The sequence below is a fragment of the Cupressus sempervirens genome, chromosome 8 (genome assembly GCF_028749045.1).
Source record: "Cupressus sempervirens isolate cs-2001-9-10 chromosome 8, ASM2874904v1, whole genome shotgun sequence".
Lineage (NCBI taxonomy): Eukaryota > Viridiplantae > Streptophyta > Pinopsida > Cupressales > Cupressaceae > Cupressus > Cupressus sempervirens.
Genome location: NC_143125.1, coordinates 686,339,423 through 686,360,602, shown reverse-complemented (window position 1 = coordinate 686,360,602; position 21,180 = coordinate 686,339,423). Strand labels below are relative to the sequence as shown.

Sequence of the window (21,180 nt, the reverse complement as noted above, 5' to 3'; positions counted from 1 at the left end):
AAGTAGCTGGAATAAATTTGCTTCTCTGTAATGGGAAGAATACTATTTACATTGCAAACAGTTACTTTGAAACGAACAATCACATGGATTAGTGCGTTACATTTCTGAACATTTACTTTGAAACGAACAGTCACCTTGGATTAGTGTTTTTATGTGGACGATCTAATTCACAGAACCTACCTTGGCCTCCACTTTTTTTTAACCCTCTTACTGCAGGCTGCGCGGGTGTTGACAAGGGCTACGATGTTCGGCTTTGCACAAGTCACAGAGGTGAAATGGATGTTGAAATATAAACCTTAATACTTTATGCAAGTAGTTTAAGATCTTCTATTTGTATTTAAGGACTAGTTGAAAGAAGGGTTTAAAAACCTGAGAAAATCTGTGCCGTCAGCCTCCGCTCTATGAATTACTACAGGTTGGGGTTTTTCTGGCATTGCGGGAACTGCAGCCTCTCCCTCCAACATCTTCAGTGCTTCTGCCATACTCGGCCTCAATGCCACATTCGCATGAGCACACAAAATTCCCACTATTACAAATCTCTCCATTGTTTTCACCTCTTCTCTCTCCCGCATTCTCCAATCTATCACTAGATCGATTTTATTGGATGCCTTGAGAAGATTACATACCCAATCGGTAATATGGCATTGGCAAGTTATATCCACGGCTCTTCTGCCGCTGATGATTTCCAGCAACACAACCCCAAAGCTGTAGACATCACAACGATCCGTCAGCAGCCCAGTCAGAGAATACTCCGGCGCCAAATACCCATGCGTGCCTGCTACTTTTGAGCCCAAACGAGATTGCCTTTCCCTTGTTGCAAGCCCAAAATCTGCAATGCAGGGATTCATGTCATCATCCAGCAGAATATTGTCGGCCTTGATGTCTCTGTGATATATCGCCGGCCGAACGCCGCAATGCAGATAACATAACCCCTTTGCGATGCCGATTATAATCTTCTTCCTCTGCTCCCACGACAATGCTCTCCCATTTTTAATTTTCCCTCCAAAAATGTGTTGATCCAGGCTGCCATTAGCGAGATAGTCGTAAACGAGAAACCGCTCATGGCAGCCCTGTTTGCCGTCACCGGCAACGCTGAAACCACGGAGAGCCAACAAATTCCGGTGGCCAAAGCTGCTCATCATCTCCACCTCGTTCCAGAAATCGTCGACAGAGCACTTCTTCATTCTCTTCACGGCGATCATCTGTCCGTCGGGAAGTTTGCCCTTGTACACAATTCCAAAGCTCCCCTGTCCGATTAAATTGGTGCAACTGAAATTGTTCGTTGCCTTCTCCAATTGCCGCGCGTTGAACCGCACTGGGCCAAGGTTTTCATGGAAAGAGTAGTCCATTTTCTTCGCAGCAATCATCTCATGAGCTTCGGCAAGTCTTCCGTTGCACACTATTCCGTCGAAATTGCCCTGATCGATTATAATGGCGCAACTAAAATTCTTGGTTGCGTCCTTGATTGGCAGTTTATTGAACCGCACTACGCCCATGTGAATTCTTGCAAAACGCCTAATTTTGGCCCTTGCACAGCACCAGTAACTGATTCCCATGCTGCAGAACAAGATCATAGCCATGGCTGCCATCACCACGAAGACCTCCATTTTCACCAATATTTTTCACACAGAATGTCGTTACTGGATTACAGAAGAAATCAATATCCAGTTTCGAGCGAGAGATGGAGAAATTAGAGGAGATCAACAGAATTGTCAATATCCAGTTTCGAGCGAGAGAAGAAGAAACAGACGAGATCAACAGAATTGCAAAATTAGCAATTTTGTGCTTCTTAGAGTGTATTTTGCAGGTTGCCTAATTGAGAGAGGTTTTGCTTCTGCAATTTCCTGTCTCAACGGGATTCTTTGCTAAAACTAAATTAGCAATTTTGTGCTTCTGAGAGTGTATTTTGCAGGTTGCCTAATTGAGAGAGATTTTGCTTCTGCAATTTCCTGTCTGAACGGGATTCTTTGGTAAAACTAAATTAGTAATTTTGTGCTTCTGAGAGTGTATTTTGCAGGTTGCCTAATTGAGAGAGATTTTGCTTCTGCAATTTCCTGTCTCAACGAGATTCTTTGGTAAAACTAAATTAGTAATTTTGTGCTTCTGAGAGTGTATTTTGCAGGTTGCCTAATTGAGAGAGATTTTGCTTCTGCAATTTCCTGTCTCAACGAGATTCTTTGGTAAAACTAAATTAATGATTTCGCAGGATATATTCCATTGCAAATTCTAACAGATTATGGGCGGTTAGCAAATTATTCTGATTCAAATTGTCCAGACTGTCAGAATTCAAAAAGAGAATCTATTCAGAATTTATTCACTTGCTATGGCGAACATCAAATATGAAACTGTTTCAAACAATACTTTGAAGAGTCATAATTATAAGCTGAAAGTTAAAATACTCTAATGGTGGGTAATATGTAATTGTAAAAGAGGTCTTAAGTGACTGGTTAACCTGTTCCATTTAATTGCAGGCTACTTTAGAAATTTAAATGTAGAAGCTACCACTTCAACTTTGGACAAAAATGTGTGGCTACATACAGGCGGCCTCTGCTACATTGATAATGAAGGCTATCTCTTTGTAATAGACATACTCAACAAACTCATAAAATATGAAGGTTATCAGAGATTAAGCTACATTTGATTCAATATAATTGACTTGTTAGCATTTGATTTGCAATGTACTGTTTTGGACACATTGAAAAATGAAATCCATATTAATATAGTCATGGTGATGATTTATATTTTTGTGCATTGATTTATAGGCTACGCCAGTAGAATTAGAAGAACTTCTTCTGTCTCATCCTCTGAGTAAGAATTCGTTTTGCATTCTCGCTTATAGCATGAAAACATCTACCATGCCCATCTCTTAAAGTACTACATTAGTAACCATGAATTTCTAGGTTGTGTTCAAATTTTTTGGACAAGTTACGATGGCATATGGAGTCAGGAAACAGGGCAACCTAATTTGTTTTAAGATTATTGTTTTCACATTAATATTATTAGTTTAACAAAAGGCCAAAATTATGTACATAAAAAAGTTATCTTTATTAATGTAAGTTTAAAAGAGTCTCAACTTTTATAATTCTATTCTTTAATTCAATCTATATTGTTTTAGAATATACGAATAGATTTATATAATTTTGTTTTACGAGCTTTTCATAAATGTATTTAGTTTCTTCCTAATTTTGAAATTTTTAACCTTGGTTTTAGTAATAGATTATTTCGATAAATTCTAATTTTTTAAATAAATTTATCATATAATTCATTTTTCTTTTACTAAAAAAAGTAAACAAAACAATAAATTAGATTATTTTTCCCTAGTGTAATCATATTATTATTAAGTATGAATTTTGTAAAAGAATACATTTAGAATATTAAAATTTATTATGTATATTTATAAAATAGTATTATCATAGGATAGTAAAATATTCTTAATAGGAAATAGGATTAAGTTTTGTGGAAAGTAAAAACTAAAACTAAATATTTATTTAATAATTAATTTATTATTATATGATCAACATCTAAGGTCAAATAAATTAATTTTAGATGATTAATTTTTGTTATTCAACATTCTAATTCATATTTCTTTCTTTTAAAGATAATTATTTAACTAATGTAGATGGACATGGTTAGAATATTACCTTAGCATGTCAAGTATATCTTCTTTCTTCCACTCCTCATTCATTAACTCAAGCAATTCTAAGTTTTTGTTAAATTTATTTATAAATTTAATATACTATGAAAATTATATGATTGGATAAATTGAGTGCTTTTTTCAGAGGTGCTCCATATTTCAAATTTTTTGAATAATTTATACATTATATTATTTATACTTTCTTTTTTCATAAGATAATTTTATTTTTAGTTTATTTTATAATTACATTACATCCATTATATGAAAATGGTAAAAACAAATATTTTGAATGTGGGATAAGTTATTTTAGATGTTGATTAATCTTTCAATCAGGCCTAAATTTGCATTCTTGATGTGTGTTCTAAAACCTAAACTAATATCTAGTAATAGAAAGAATGAGTGACCAATAATTACAAGCACACATAATATTCAAAATGATTTAGAATTTTTCATGTATTTATAAGTAGTAATTCATGAATAATACGTCTTTTGATATCTATTTGAATTATCAGTTTTATGAAGTATTTAGAATTTAATTATTATAATAATAATTTATTAAACATTAATAATTGAAAAGATCTCATTTAATAAACCTGAAATTTATTGTACTTGAAAAAATATAGTTTTATTTAGAAGTTTCTATTTTTTTACACTTTTCTAATGAGAAATATTTATGTGAACTATATTAAAAAGATGAAATATTCTAAAGGCACAAAGTAAATATATAAAAAATTCCTACTTTTCTAATTGAATTTAAAGATGTTTAGAAATAGTGAGAAACTTCTAGTCATTTCATATATATAGTTTCAAAAGTCTAAGAATATTTTTAAAATTATATAAAAAACTTGGGTAGAAACCTCCAAGGAAGATCTCAACTTGTGCTCAAAAGCTCACCAAGAAATCTCCTTGTTTTCCAAGTGATAACTACTAGCTCTTCTCAAACTTTATCCAAGATCCAAGTGTAAAATACCCACATTTAGTTCTCTATCCACCCACTGTGAAAATATTCTCTCAGTTACTTCATCTTCCATGCTCTTCTCCAAGGTGGATGATTAATCACAATCCTACTATAAACTACCTCAGATTTGGCTTTATGTCCATAGTCTCAAGAAAAATTCACTCTTCAGCTAATCTCCACACTCACTACTCATTCAAATGAATGAATCATAATTAAAGACCTTATTACAACCCCTACTTTTACCAATCTATGTCGCAAGTTGGACTAGAATGCTAAAAATTAAATAAACCTAACAAGAAATACTTGAAGAGCCACAAGCTAGCCTCCAAAAGAAATTAAATGTCAAATGTATTTAAAGGCTTACAATAATTATTAAATACATCAAAATTAACTACCCAAGACCCAAATAGGTCTAGTCAACCATACCAAAATTCTTTAATGAATGCCCTCTATGGTATGCCAACATGAATTCTATCTATGGTCTTAGCATTCATCTCCTCGTGCATACATAAACTCCCTCAAGATTTACCTCCTTAAATATGCATTGATGAAGATGGGTTAGGTAATGATCAATGGTTGCAGTTGATCCATATTTTGTCCTAATTGCTTCCCTTTCTAATTGGTTGTATGCATTGCATTGGGATGTGTAATATAACACAATACTTATGTACTATAATTGAAGAATCCTAATTATGCTAGCTAGAAACTAGTTACAGAGAAGTTTGTGTCATGAAAAACATCTATGTTAAAGATAATTCACTCGACATCAATAGGCTCTAATGCTCGACCTTCACTATGCTCTATATGTCAATACTCTAGTGTTGAATAGCTCGGCACTTACTATTGCTCAAAACCTAAATCACTTAGCATGTACTATTTGCTTGGCACCTTCTATTGGTTTAGCACTTGAGTGACTTGGCACACACTGAATTCTCGGCACCTACTAGTGCTCAACACTAACTTTCATATTATTCGGCATGTATTTTTTCTACCTTTATTCTCGACATACATTATGCACTCAACTTCACTATATCTCTGCTACATAATAATTATGTGTTTTGTTATGGCCTTGTCAAAACTAAAATAAGATCAACAATCTCTACCTTTGAATTGAGTGGAAAAAACACTTTTTCATGGTTTATACATTCTTATTTTGTGCATAAGTCAGAAAATGTGTGTTCATTTCTCAGTTTCCATACAAAATTTCAAAATTGCAAAATTTCCAAAAATGTTGTCTATCTTCCATACCTTATTACTCCCCTTGAGTAAATACTTCATTTCCATTTCTACTCCTTATTACTCTAACAAATATCTACCTTGACAAACTTTCTTCAAAATTTTCAAAATCCCCCTTTTTTGACACTTATGTCATTTGGGTGGTACAGTTATAGTGTATTTGTCCAAAAATGGCTTCTATAGTTCCATAGTAATTTCAAACCTAAACCCCAATTATCACTTGCTACATCTAATGATTAAATGTAAATTTCTAGATTTGTAGCCATATTGACTTAACCTTCATGAGTAGAAGGATGAGAATCTTTCTTGATCAATGTCTCTACATATGTTAGATCTTTCTATAAAACTTTCATGTGTGGATTCCACATGGACTGGATACTGATCAAAGTTGATCTTATATTAGCATTTCTTTTCCTATAATGCAAAAATCCTACTTTGGGTCAGAAATAATCTCTAAAAATGAATTTGACTAGTGCTAGTAGATTGCCTTAATGTGCTACTTGTTAGCTATAAATCTCCTTGTAGCTAGTAAATTGACTATTGAGTCTCTTTTGTAAAGATATTTACATCACATAGTTTACTATAGAGATAATAGATGGTATCCAAAACTTATTTTACAATCTCCATCTTGGTTACTAAATCAACATGTCTTAGTGCAATGGCACTGGAGACCATATCCATAACTTTGGTGTTAAACCTTTTCTCAAATCATTACATTAATATTAAAATGCTCTATAGATCTCCATCCTTTATTTTATCAACTATATGTACAAGTTGCTCAATAATAGGTTTATTTGTAAAAGAATCTAAAATATCAAATGCATCTATAAAAATGTATTTAATATCATGAAGCACATGTTTCTACTTCTACTCTCTCTTTAAGATGTCTTGTCATTTCTTTCTCTATAGAGCCTAATGATGAATGCTCATTTCTTTAGCTGTAAATGTTGTTAAATAAAATTTGGGTAGAACAATCACATCATCGAAACTTACATCCTCAAATGATATAGTTTTAATACTCGACAGTGTGCTAGTACTCGGCCTTGCTATCTGCAATGGTGTTTCTTGTGAACTTGTCCTTTGAAGAGTTGGCTGCTGCAAATAGGTGTAGAGACTGGTAAAATGAGCAGTGTCTAAATAGCTACATGTTCCTCTATTCAAACAATCATCTTCCCTCTTCTCTATGTGAATCATCCTTGTGATTCTCTTCATTTCCATCTTTATCTATTATCACTAATGTTGGTAATCCTAAATTGTGTAGACTAGGAAATGATGTAGCTTGTGTTTCTGCCTCTGTCTTTTTCATCTCTATACCTATAGTAGGCATTGTAAATGGTCCATTTATAATCTCAAGTTTATGTTCTAGAATTACATATTGATCTATTCTTTGTCCTCTACAACATGTAATGGCACTAATGATATATCCTATTTTTTCTCATACCTAGTGGATGCAATCTCAACTTTTATAGATCCATCAATCCTCACCAATACAACATTTGTTCATGGGATTGCAATGTTGGTGGATTCTTTTTTATGTTCCTTTATTCCTTCCTTTGAAATCATTTTTATTATGTCCTACCATCCCACTATGAAGATATTTAATTGAAACTTTATTTCCAAGTATTATTATGATGTCGAAGAAAAGAAAGATCCTATTGGTCAAATGTTTCATCAAACTCCTATGGATAGTTTGGTAGTCACAACTATTTAATGTAACATGGAATTAGATATAACAAAAATACAAATCAGATGTCTTAGAGTTGTCTCTTTAAATAAAACAATTAAAACATAAAAAAATTGATCTCCTAGGTGCACTTTTTAGAGTGAGTAATTTTAGAAAATAATGAGGGTATGTGTAGGATCATGGTGTGACAAAAAGTGGCAATCTAAAAAATATGTAGTTTTGAAATGAGTCAAAGCATTTCAAAATCTATACCAAGTATTTTCCTACCTATCCTATTACAAATAAAATAAAATTAATACCATTATAAGGCCTAGTATATCTTTCAATACCAAAACTACACAATCAACTTTAAAATGTCTCAAAATTTTGTTTTTGGTTTGTTCTTGTGTGTTTATTACTTAAAAAATGTATAGGATTACTCTTTTTACCCAATTTTGATGAAACAAAATGGGTTTCTTAAGAATTATATTAGCTTTTCTTAAATGTAATGTCTATGAAATCTCAAGTTTAGTAATTAAAATAAACTTTTTTCTAAAGAAGCTATGTATAAAATGTTGATTGATACACTAATTGAAAAATAACTATAACTTTGAAACAATACATCATTTTTAAAATCTAAAAGATGCATCCCATTCTATGTGTTGGAAATATGTCCAATCAATCTATTAAGGTAGGTTATAGTTGTCATTTATGGAAACATATCTATTTTGCAAATTAGCCTCATTCAGTTGTAGAAGAAATTTGTCTAAGTATTAGATAGTGTTAAAATAGCAGGAAAATTTTGATGATAAAAAAATATTCCCTTAGAACATTCTCTTACACAGTTGACCAAAGATGCATGATGATGTAATGATGATGCATACCAATGCACATGTCTGTTGTACTTGAACAAATTAATCATCTTATTGATGAAAGAGATGGCCTCAAAGATACATATAAGGATGCTAAAGCCTATATTAGTGAATTAAAAGACAAGATAGATGATCTAAAGTGGAAATAATCTACTAATTAAACTAGTGATGCTGAAATTGAAGAACTAAAGAAAGAAAATGAGATCTTAATACATGTGTTAAAGATAGTTGAATTTAAGTTGAGTCTTAAGAAAAATGAAGGAAAATTTGACTCTGAAGTAAAAGCAAAGAATGAAGATCTGATATCCCAATTAAGTAACGTAACATTAGAACTAGAATCTATTATATTGGAACATGCAAAATTAGAGAAATACAACACCATTGTGAAAGATGTGTTGGTACAAACCAAGTAGAAACTTTAGAAATTATATACTAGTAGTGATAAAATTGAAGAACAATTATGTGTGCAAAGACCCAATTATGAAAAAATTGGACTTGGATTATTTCTTAGTCAATCTGCTAAGAAACATGTTGAAACAAATGAGCCTATTAATCTTCAAATTAATAAGGACGTAAACAAGAAAGATGATACATGTAAAGAAAAAGTGAATACTATTCACTCTGAGATAGTCAAAGAATCTAATCAAGATATGGATAACAAGAAAAAGGAATCTTTTTGCCTAGTGTGATTAATCTGAGGACACTGAAGTTAATAGTGAAGATAAATCTTTCAAATCTATTTCTAAATTTTATTTTCATAACTGTCATGGATATGGTCATTATGTAGTAGATTGTAAGAAACATAAATTTGATAATGATAATGGAAATAGTAGGATGCATAGGAAAATTAACCATGTAGGAACTAGAAGAAGATCTCACAATAATGAAAGTGGAGAAAGAAGACAAATTATTTTCTACAGATGCAATAATCATGGACACATTGCATGGAATTACAGAACACCTGATGATAAATATAATGATTAGAAAAGAGATGTACTTATATGTTAGTTGTGTAACAACTTTGGACACATAGCAAGGTTTTGTAGAGTGGACAAAAGAGACCTCAATACGAGTCAAAATTATAGGAGGAACAATAGAAGAAATGAAATTAAAGAACATCCTAATGAATTGAAGGAATCATTTGTGAAGGCAATAGAACCATAAATCTCTTACACAACTATAGAAAATGCACCTGCCAAGACAATGAAGTTAGTTGTTAAATGTGACTCTTTTCACCAGAACTGAGCACTCTCGGTGGAATAGAGTATCAGTTGTTAATAATTGATGCTAGACAAGGTATTTTGGGCTACGTAGTTGATAGTAGGTCATAGAAACTGAGAGAAGTCTATAGTAAAGTGAGAATTTCCTAATATGTTCAGGAGGAGGATAGTGGTAGATACATATTTATTGTGTAGTACAGATTGCAAAATATTTAAAGGATGTAAACTGACTTGCATACATCACTTGCTTATGTAATGTCTGTGTGTGATATTGAAGGAAGATTTGGAGAATTAAAGAACCCTAGAAGCATGTGAAATCACTGAAAAACCTAGCATGGAAGATTAAAGTATTTTTCTAAAATTGTTGAGTAGTGTCCTTCAAAAATGCCAAGGAAAGAAGTTTACAATTTGAGCAATAGGCCTAGGTAGAATTTTTAGAGACACCCATTTGTTTCTTTGCTCGATGACCCCACTAGAGCATTTTCATGAGTTCTGGAAAATGTTCTTCATGTGGAAGATATCAGAGGTTGTATTTACTACAAGATTAAAAGTATAGGTGATTCAAAATTTCACAAGGATTTGGAGAAGATGTGCAACAATGATTTATCATTGAAATCTGAACATAGATATCTAGAACTTTTTAACCTAGTGAAGCATATGCTCTACATGAATTTTGATAACAAGAATTATTCTTAGCAAAGTACATGATCATCTTCTATGGCTAGGAGATTCTATCATTAGCATTGACAATGGATTAATTCATAAGGTCATAGGATTGAGCAATCAAGGTAGCAATCCAGTAAATGTCAAGAATGTGCACAAACTTGTTGATCAATTAGAAGATCCATTCAAGGATTTTTGTACCAGCATTGTTGGCAATATTGTGGATTACAATAGCTCTAATGATAAAGAGGATCAAAAGACTACTGAAGAAGCTACAAAAAAGATGGAAACTAGTACTGAAGTAGGTACCACAACTGCACCCTTGTTAGTAGTAGTGGTAGTAGGAACTTCTACTCCCCCTACTCAATCAGCAGTAGTAGCAGGTCCAACTCAATCTGATGAAGAAGATGAAGCAAAGAACCTTATATCTTCTTTGAGAAAACTTCTTGAAAAGAAAAAATTAGTTAAGTCTCTGGAGAAGACTTTGACCATAGTTTTGGACAAAATGTAGAAAGCAGTAAGCCTTGTTGACACCCCAATATAAATTAAACAGTGCACAACAATTTTGTGCAAGGATTTTGATAATGAGTTTTCTACACTCATGAATGTTTCTACCATTCAAGCATAGACCAAGCAAGATGGTAAGCTCCTAAACACCATGTGTACTAACATGAGGAATGATATAGAGACTCTGAACATTTGTATTAAAGCACTTAGGCAGTGCTTAGAAGAAGGAAAATAGGCATAGGCTAAGTGTAACTTAGCACACATTCATCTAAAACAATATGATGACCAAATCAAGGATAAAGTAACTAAGCTTCAGATAGTCATTGAAAACTCTTTGAAGTAGAATCAAAAACTAGACTCCATTGAGCCTAATATACAGCTACTTCATGATAATATAAGGGAAATTCAAATGAAGAAGGAGATCATTCTAGAAAGGTTCACTCTTTTGAGAACACATTTATTCCCTCGGATAATGCTACTAGAAAACCAATTGCAAGAATGTTTGTCTACAAAATCTTCATATGACAAGTTTGTGGATACAAAACTCAATGTAGCAAAATTAGCAACATATGCTTTATTTGCACTTATCAGTGTATCTGATGCATTGAAAAATAGCTGCAAGAAACATTTTGAGCAATTACAGACTAGTTTCGGCAAAATAATTTCCAATTTTTGATATGGAGAATTTGACAATTTTTATTTTATACCTTTGTCATTGATATCAAAGGGGGAAAATTATGAAAAACTATAAATTATAATGTGTATATTATGAAAGGGGGAGAAATAAGTTGTAATAGGAAGTTATAAGGAATGTAATATTTCATAAAATAAATAAAAATCCTTTTACTATTTTATGTTATGACTACTTGTTTTGTTTGCCATGACAACATGTTTTGAGACTTAGCCAATTTTCCCAAAATATTGCCATTAAAGCCAAAGGGGGAGATTGTTGGCAATATTTCTAATCAATATATTAAGGTAAGTTATGGTTTTCATTTATGGCAACATATTTGTTTTGTAGATTAGCCTCATTTAGTTGCAAAAGGAAATTGTCTAAGTATCAGATAGTGTTACAACAACAGGAGAATATTCGCTTGGAATATTCTCTTGCATAGTTGACTAGAGATGCATGATGATGTAATGACAATGTATACTAGTGCGCATGATTTTATAGTCAACCGAGTTCAAGTTATAAAGGAATTAGTGATGCAGTAATTGCAAAGCATAGGAAAGAGCATATCAGTAGAATATGTTTAATAATTTGATTTATTGTTTTGAGTTATAATTTCTTTTTGAGTCAACTCTAATGATGTTATATGAGCTGACTAAGGAATAATTTACTAAAACATTTTTTATAAGTAAGAACTTCATTTGTGAAGTTAAAGAGACAGTGATATGATGGTATTGATGAGTAATTAGTGATGGTGAAGTTGATATGATCTTGTGAAATAAGAGTAACAAATGAATGTGACATTGTGATATATGATGTGAAGCATTGTTATGCCAATTATGATGTAGTTTGATATGTGCACAATTGGTCTTATGTGAAGAATCATCAATAAAAAGATTTGCAATGTACAACAAACAAGTTAGTATTGTATGTATACTTATTTCTTGAGGAACTTATTGTAAAGTTGCATGTTAGGATAGTCAGCTCTTCTTGCACATATTTTCATATGGTTAAAGAAACTCCTAACAAGGTTGAGGATTCTAACAAGGCCTAGCCTCCTAATAGGGACTCCAAACACTATACATGTTCTATAGACTCCTAACAGGGTCAATATCCTTAACTTGATTCCTATAGATATAGTGAAGCATCTATTGGATTTCATCCCCATCAAGGTTTTTCCTTGGCTAGGGTTTCACTAGGTAACAAATTATGGTGTTATGATCTCTTTTTTTGTATGGTTGTTTATATTGCTCGGCATTATTGGTTTATTTTCTTATGCACATTTTAAAGTAACTAATAATATTCAATTGTGGTTAAAAGGATTAAAACTACTAATTTACCCTCCCCTCTAAGTATTATCAATTTCTAACACTACGCTTCTCTAGTATAAGTACAAAGAAAAAAGAAAAATTAAACTTTGTAGATATTTGAATTAGTTAAGGTGGTCAAACATGAGAGTTTTCTTATTCCAAAAATACTATAGTAGAAAATTAATAATTAATTAATTATTTAGAGTAAAAATACCCAAAAATATGTGTCACATATAGGCATGAGTCTACTTCTTACATCTAGAATCTTATTGAAAAATATTATTATTTGATTTTATTAAGGTGGTCATACATACATCTACTTATTTTTTTACTATTGTATTAAAATTCAAATTTTTTACCCATCAATTGCTTACATATTTCAGATAAAGCCTTTTATTTTAGAAACTAAAATCAATTTCCTAGAGATTATTTTCTCTCAACTTTTTGATAAAAAGTTTATAACAAGTTGAAAATTTCATGTCAAGTTGACATAACCTTGATTTGTTGATTTTTCTTTTCCACATAAGGGCATAGTTTGGTTGACCATGATCTTGCACATACCCATGAGTAAAATTTGAATTTTCTAAAAACAATACTGAAATTTAGGAACTAAAAGAATCCCAAGACACTCATAATATATTTCAGCATCCTAGATACTAGTAGGAAAATGATCTAGTAGCAATATAATCCTTATTGACTTGAATGTGTGTGGAATCTCTTCTGCTTCCTTTGATGGGAATCAAAAGAAACATAATTTGGTTAAATGTTAAATTTAACATAACTTTGGATGTATTCTACATGAAAGCATTGATAAGTTATATGAGAAAGAGAGGTTGGTATGAGTGATAGTGACTAAAATTTAAAGGGAGGAAAGGGAGATTATTAGAAAATGAGGTTACATATTCTCTTTGAAAATAATCATAGTAGTCAAAATAGTTTTAGATCTCATTAAGGAAGTGTAATCTTTTAAATGAGTGTTATAAAGAATTTCATTCATTCTTATGAAACATATGTACTTGTGAACCACTAGTCATGAAACAAGGTCACTGAAACTTATCCATAACCAACAAAAAGGATTTTCATTCAAATGGATATAAAAATGATATTTTTCAATGTTTCCTATTCCTAGTGACTTCAAGATGTCCCCTAATTTTGTACTATTTAAACATCAAAATAAAAATGAAAATGACTTGATAAGAAATATAGAAGACTTAATACAAGAGTTGCATAAAAGGCTAAAGAAACTAGGCTTCCTTATAAGTACAACAAGCCTAAGTTAAGAGCAACCACTTGCTATAGATTTTCAAATATGAGTAAAATTATTCCTATGGGATTAGGGAAAACTTTGTCCCCATGCAATATCCATGTGCAACCAAAATGCATTCATAAATGAAATGATAAATAACTGATTCCTTGGAAATTATTTCACTATAACACTAAAAAAGCACATCATTTTTTAGAAGGAATGAATGAAATGCAACCATTAAGGATAGTTGGGAATCTACTCAATATGGAGATTAAATTATAAAGGATATTTTCAATATGTCTGAATTATTTTTTAATGCTATATGGTCTACTAATCAATATCACAAGATTTTACAACCAAATATTTGACCTCTATATTTTTGTCCAATGGAATCATATTCTTTTATAATCTTGATCTTTTATGCCCTATAAAACTTAAGGCTATTTTAACATTCACTAAATCTATTCCAAAAGTAATGTTAGCTTTTGTTCAAATTAGAATGAATTCTAGTTAAATTCACTAGTATCAAAATTAGATTTGGACTAACATTGACTAATACACCTATGCAGTTGGTATTTGTCAATTGTGAATATCTTAGTAGTTATTAAGAAATATAGACTTTGTATGGAGTGTTGTATATTGTTAGTCAATATATGTAGTTGCTAATATTTTAAAATATTTACTCCTTTTATTAAGTTGATTTTTAGATATTCTAGTGGGTAGGGAGATGGTTAGTAAATTGTACTTATTAACTAGAATAAATGTAATGTAGAGGATCTTAAAATATAACAATGCATTATGTATAGAACATTAACATTGCATTATAATTTTTAATCCCTTATAATTGTGATAGAATATCATTTTTATCATTTCACATTGGAATGTACCATTGGATATTGAAAATGTCTTTTTTTTGGAATTTTATTACATGTTTAGACATATTTTCATAAGGAAGGATACCCATGTTTGCTATAGTAGGGATGTATAAAGACGACTGTGTCATTATTTCATTCAACTTCAATGCTATTTTTTGATTGTTATGACTTCCTTTGGTTGTCATTGATTAGAAGATTAGTGTGATACAAGGGGACATGCCTAACTAAAGGTTTTGATCATGATTACCAATCAGTGATAACTGATGAATCACTTCTAGGGGATTGGCTCATAGATTTCCTTACATATCTTGACCACCTACCCACACCAATAGTGAATGCCCACACTAATAGTGAATTTTTCACCAACTCTTACATGAAGGATGGATATGACATTGACTCTCATTCACACTACTTCTCTTTATTACTAATTGTGCTATCTTACTCAAGTAATAGATATTGGCTCTAGATGATGGTTTGAAGCTATATTTATTGAAATATTATGATGATCTTGTATCTAAAAGACTCATTATTGGGATCGAGGGTCATGTACATGTTACATTGATTGACCTATGTGGTCCTCTTTGTCATGTAACCATAATTGAGATATTAATATATGAATACTTGTTTAAGTATTATCAAACATGCCATATAGCTTGTACATGCACACATATTATAATAAGCTACTAAAAAAAAAAATTATAAACACACCATTTGAAAGACCTTTTAACAAATTTGAATTAGCCTTCAAATACAAAATGTGGAACAAGTTGCAAAACCTATATGACAAAATGCCTCATAGAAAGAATATGTACAAATATATGTCGCATTGAAATATATTATGAACTTTTATAGTTATTGGGTTTTATTTCTAGAGATGTTTTCTAAAGACCACACATACCCATGCAGCATATGGTAAAGACCTAAACTGAACCCAAGAAGGTGATGGAGAGAGGACCTGAACTAAGGTGATGAAAATGAAGAAAAGAAAGAAGAAGATAAAAATGAAGAAGAGACAGATGAAGATGAATAAGAAAACATAAATGATCAGTGTCTATAAATCTAATTTAACCTCCAACCATTTTTTCAAAGTTTCTAAACCCAATTTGAGTTCTTTGCTCATGTGCAGCAATGGTAGAAAGAAACGTAAGAGAACTAGAAGCTGGTGAATAGCAACATGCATCTTCTATGAAAACTATTGGGCAGCCCAAACATTCAAGTGAAACTGAGTTGAAGGAAGAGCAAGATGATCATTTTATAATAAATGAAGTAGAGCACAAGGATTGTTGTCTGCCTAGGAAGAAGAATGAAGAAGACAAAGAAGAGGGAGAAAAAGATGAAGAAGAAAGTACAAATTCTCCTTCCAGAAAAGCAATGCAAATATTTGAAAGTTCACATTCCTCCATTCATTCTGCATTCGATGAGTATCATAAATTATGAAGGAGAAATTGACTAAATCCATAAAAAAATATAGGGAGGTCTCAAAGATGAGAAACAAGTTGGAGGAGGAGCTTAAGCTAACAAGAAACAAGTTGGAAGACTGGCATTTAGAAAAGAAACAAAAATGTGATCAAGCTCCAGAAGCTTCAAGAAAGAGGAAATGTAGTTACAAGATTAGTGAAGCAAAGAAGTTCTCTCTTTGCAAGGAAGCATACACTACTCCATCTAGAGACCATACCATTTGGTAATTGCTCTAATTACATGCAATCAAGAAAGATATACCCTTATTCCTTGTTATAATTAATTACCCCTTTTATATAAAAACTTCTAATAATATTTCTATATTGGTTTCTTAAGTTCACTTTCCTGCAACCATTTCTTTGGAAACCCATGCATAACACAATTGTTTAAGAATAAGAAAGATGGAAATCAGTTAGCTAAGGTAATATGTTGAATTTGACTCAGAATCTTTATATTCTTCTGTTTAGATTTTTTAATCTTTTTTCTTGCCTTAATTAATATTATTCTAATTGCAGTTTCCAAAATGCTCGAGAAAGGCATTGTTAAAAGATATAAGAGATCATGACATAACTGATATGGATGATGCCAAAGATGACTATGAATAGGTAGACTACTTAGCTCTCACCTCTATTAACATATATTATTCTAGTTGTGTATTAAGACATTATCTACTGCGAACTGGGTTTTCTTAGTTTGATTTGTTCTTTTCATTCATTTTTATTCATAGTTCGAATGAAATTTCTTAAAGGAGATTCACTAAAATTTGTAAAAGTAGGTTTTGTGATCTACATTAAGTCTCTGATTATATCAGATTAAATTTAGCTTTAGATTTGAATAAATGAATAGTTTTTGAATTTATAAATGTCTTATCATGCGTATTATATGAAATATATTTAATTTTTATGCAGTAATCTAATATATATATGCAGATGAAAAAAGTTTTGATGGATGGCTCTCGAGTTAAGCTCTGCATCTCGAGCTAGGGAATCCATGTCCTAGCTTTGTTTAAACTCTATGTTTCCCTACATTGCATTGGTGGGTGTTTTTTATTTGTAGTGTGGGGAAATGGGTGAGATTTGCTTCCCATGATCTGGTCTTTTGCTAAGCCAGTGGAGGGCATGTTTTTGTCTCACTTGCGGGGTCTTCCCTACATTTTTTACAAATTCTTTTTCTGAGCCTAGGGTGATTGGTCCTTTCCATGGTTGGTGGTCTATTTTATCGCTCACTTGGAATCTTCTTTGTTTCATGTGGAGGAAGGTTTGAAGTTGTGGGATTTGGTAGGGTTCAAAATAAGGGTAAGGGGAGGATTCCTTCTCCACCATTTGGAGTTCATTTTTCTTCGTTGAATGGCAGAATCTAGGGCTGAGATGTTAGTGAGCAGCCTCATTTGGATTTTCAAGTAGTGATAGGCTCAAAATCTTCAAATCAAGGGATGAAGACCTTTTCATAAAAATTTTTTTATGCCAAATTCTAGGATTGTTGATTTAGGGCTATCTAATGGCTCAAGGATTACAAAGACAAACAACTATCTGGAGAGGTGAAAAGAGAGGTCAAAATTGGTTATTTCGATTGAGATGATTGCTGAAGATGTTGATTATTATTCACATCACTTAGTATATTGTAATTTTTTTTGGATGACTGTTTCCTTTCAACTTTTGGAGTTTTGGGCCCGGAGGACTTGGGAGCTAGAGGGGGAAATGGAGATTATGTTGTTGGAAAACAATTATATTGCTAATTTTAATTGCATTGCTGATCTCAATTGGGTATTTGAGGGGGGGCCTTATTTTCATAATAAGGTAGGGTTGTTTATCAAGTCATGGCATGCTAGATTTAACCCTGCAGAGGAGCTCCCTAATTGTGTCTCGATGTGGGTTTGCTTACCACAGTTCCCAATGGAATGCTATCGAGAGGATGTGTTGCACCTTTTGGCCTCAGTGCTTGGTAACCCTGTGTGGACTTCATCACAAACTTTGGGTAAAAAGGTAATGACTTTTTCTTTATTTTTGTTGAAATTGATCTTAGTAGGCCTTTACCTGATGCAGTAGAGATGTGTGTAGGTTCTTATTCTTGGGTTCAGTAGTTGGATTATGAAACACTTCCTTTTTTATGTCATCTATGTCGAGAATATGGCCATTTTTAGTAGAGATGCCCAAGATACAAGTTTAGCGAGACCCAACCTTCACATCCTATGAGTAATCTTCCTAATACAAATAAGGGGAAGAGTATTTCTCTAGATGAGGTAGGGGCTTCTGATGGATTTTCCCCAATCAAGGCTCAAAATCAAAATAGGGGTCAAAAGAGGCCTTTTAAAGAAAGGCATGATGAGTGTACTTTCAATAGATTTGAGGTTTTGGATTAGCTCAGCCAATAGGAGGTGAACCTAGGACTGATCAAATTGGATCAAGGGCTTGTGGGGTTAGCTAAAGAGGATCGTACTCTTGATGCTTCTATGGACCCAAAAGGAGATGATTTTCAGCACTTGGAAGACGATCAGCAAAGGGGAGTTTCTGAGATGTAGGAACCCTTGGCCATTGTTTCCACAATAGGGTTAGATTCTTCATCTATTGGGTGGAACATTGGTTTAGACTTGGCAGTGAAGACTAAGCCTCCACCCAAATTGGGCATTTTGTAGAAAGACATTAAGAAGGGTGGGATAGAGAAATTTGTTAAACCTAGTAGAAAAAAGGATATGGAAAAGATTAAACTAGTGGGTGAGAATTTGGTGGAGTTAGGGGCTATTAAGCCTTTGGATTCTATTTTCCCATTCCCCTTGAAATGATTTTTTTGTCATGGAATGTAAGGGGCTTGAACAATAGCCCTAGACAAAAAGTTGTTCATGAGTTAGTCAAAAGGCAAGATCCTGATGTTATCTTTTTGTAGGAAACTACATTATCTATTGAGAGTATGCAAGGTTTAACACCTAAGTTGTGGAGAAATGGGGAGTGACAATGCCTTGGAGCTCATGGAGCTTCAGGAGGTCTAGCATCCTTATGGAATCCTTGAAGAATCTAGCATCTTTGGTGGATTTCCTCTAAATCTTCCATGTCTATGATTGCTACTAGCCTTGAGATAGGGGATGCCATATTATTTTTCAATATTTATGATCCTACTAATTTCTAGGGTAAACAAGGTTTGTGGTCCCACAGATTGGTTTGAAGCATGTTTCCTTTCCATCCTTCGATTTTGGCTGGGGATTTAAATTTTATTTGTGAGTTAGCGGAGAAGTGGGGTGGTATTGGAAGGTTGGAGCCCTCTGCACTGTTTCTTTCAGACAATATCAATACCTTGAATCTTGTTGATATCAAACCTAACAATGGACAATTCAGCTAGAACAATCGAGAGGTTGGTGAGTTTTTTATTGCAAAAAGGTTAGATTAGTTTCTGGTTTCTTGATATTGGGTTGGAAGAATGTGGTCATCTTTCTCTAAGATCGTGGATTGGAGAGGATTAGACCATTGGCCTATCAAGTTAGCTCTAGAGTCAACTAGGGTGCTTCATAAGCGTTCTTTTAGGTTCTAACTCATCTAGTTATGGGACCCATCTTTGAATGATTTGGTTACTGATTGGTGGAGGAAGGGGAGACCAGCCTATGGTATGGCAATGTATGTCTTTACTAAGCTTCTACAATATGTTAGATTTGAGCTCAAACGGTGGAATCATCTATATTTTGGGAATGTCTTCCATGCATAGGTATTGGCTAAGGTAGATCTGGATGACATTAGAAGGAGGATAAGGGAGGATGGGATCATAGATGAATTTCTTTAGGATGAGGGTCAGGCTGCGAAAATGCTAGAAGAATGGGAATTGTATGAGGAAATGTATTGGAAAAAAAAGGCTCAAATTGAGTACCTCCAGAAAGGGGACAAAAATACTACTTTCTTCTTCAATTCTATGATAGCTAAGTACCATGGCAATTCTATCTTTGGACTAGTGAATGATAGGGGAGATCATCTTTCTTCCTTCCTAGAAATTTCTAGTGAGGCAATGTAGTACTTTGAGTCTCTCTTTTGTAAGGACTCACAAGGGGGGTCTCCTAAGAAAGTGCAAATTATTTCTCGTATCCCTTCTCTTGTTTCTAGGGATATGAATCAGCAACTCATGAGAGATATCTTGCTTGAAGAGCTTGAAGAGATTGTGTTTAATATGAAGAAGTGGAAGGCACTAGGTCCTAATGATTTCCCAATTGAGTTTTTCCAAGATTTTTTGGATATCATCAACTTTGATCTCCTAGCTGTGGTTCATGAGTCTCAACACAATAAGTAGATGTTAAGGGCTCTAAATGCTACTTTTCTTGCTCTTATCCCCAAGAATGAGGGGGCTGATAGGTTGAGCCAAATTTGGTCCATCTCTTGATGCAACATTATCTATAAAATTATTTCTAAATTTATTGTAGATAGGTTGAAGAAGGGGCTTGTAGATTTGATCTCCAAAGAGAAAAGTGGTTTTGTAGCTGGTAGGAAACTTTTAGATGGGACTATCATTGCAACTAAGGTCATCCATTCTATGGCTAGATCAAAAGAAAAAGTTATGTTTATCAAACTAGACATGCTAAGGCTTATGATAGAGTAATGTGGTCCTTCCTTCAGTGGGTTCTTAGTGCTTTTGGCTTTGTAGAAGAATGGATTCAATCAGTTTGGAGTTGTGTTACTTCAATTTATTTCTCAATGCTTATCAATGGGATTTATTTTAAGCTTTTGGGCCTTTGAGGGGGCTTCGTCAGAGAGACCCTCTCTCACCTTATTTGTTTATTCTTCTGGTTGAAGGCTTGGGGAGATGGATTAAATGGAATGTGGTGTTTGGTTTTATTCAAGGCTAGAGGTGGGGTGGAGCCTTACCCCCACACACTCACTTGCAATTTGTAGATGATG

At 32.9% G+C, this 21,180-nt stretch overlaps 1 pseudogene; it reads right to left on the bottom strand.

Annotated features, from left to right (window-relative positions):
* Window positions 1-344: 344 nt before the first annotated feature.
* LOC149544314 (putative receptor-like protein kinase At1g11050 pseudogene) lies at window positions 345-1,580 on the bottom strand (annotated as a pseudogene).
* Window positions 1,581-21,180: the final 19,600 nt, after the last annotated feature.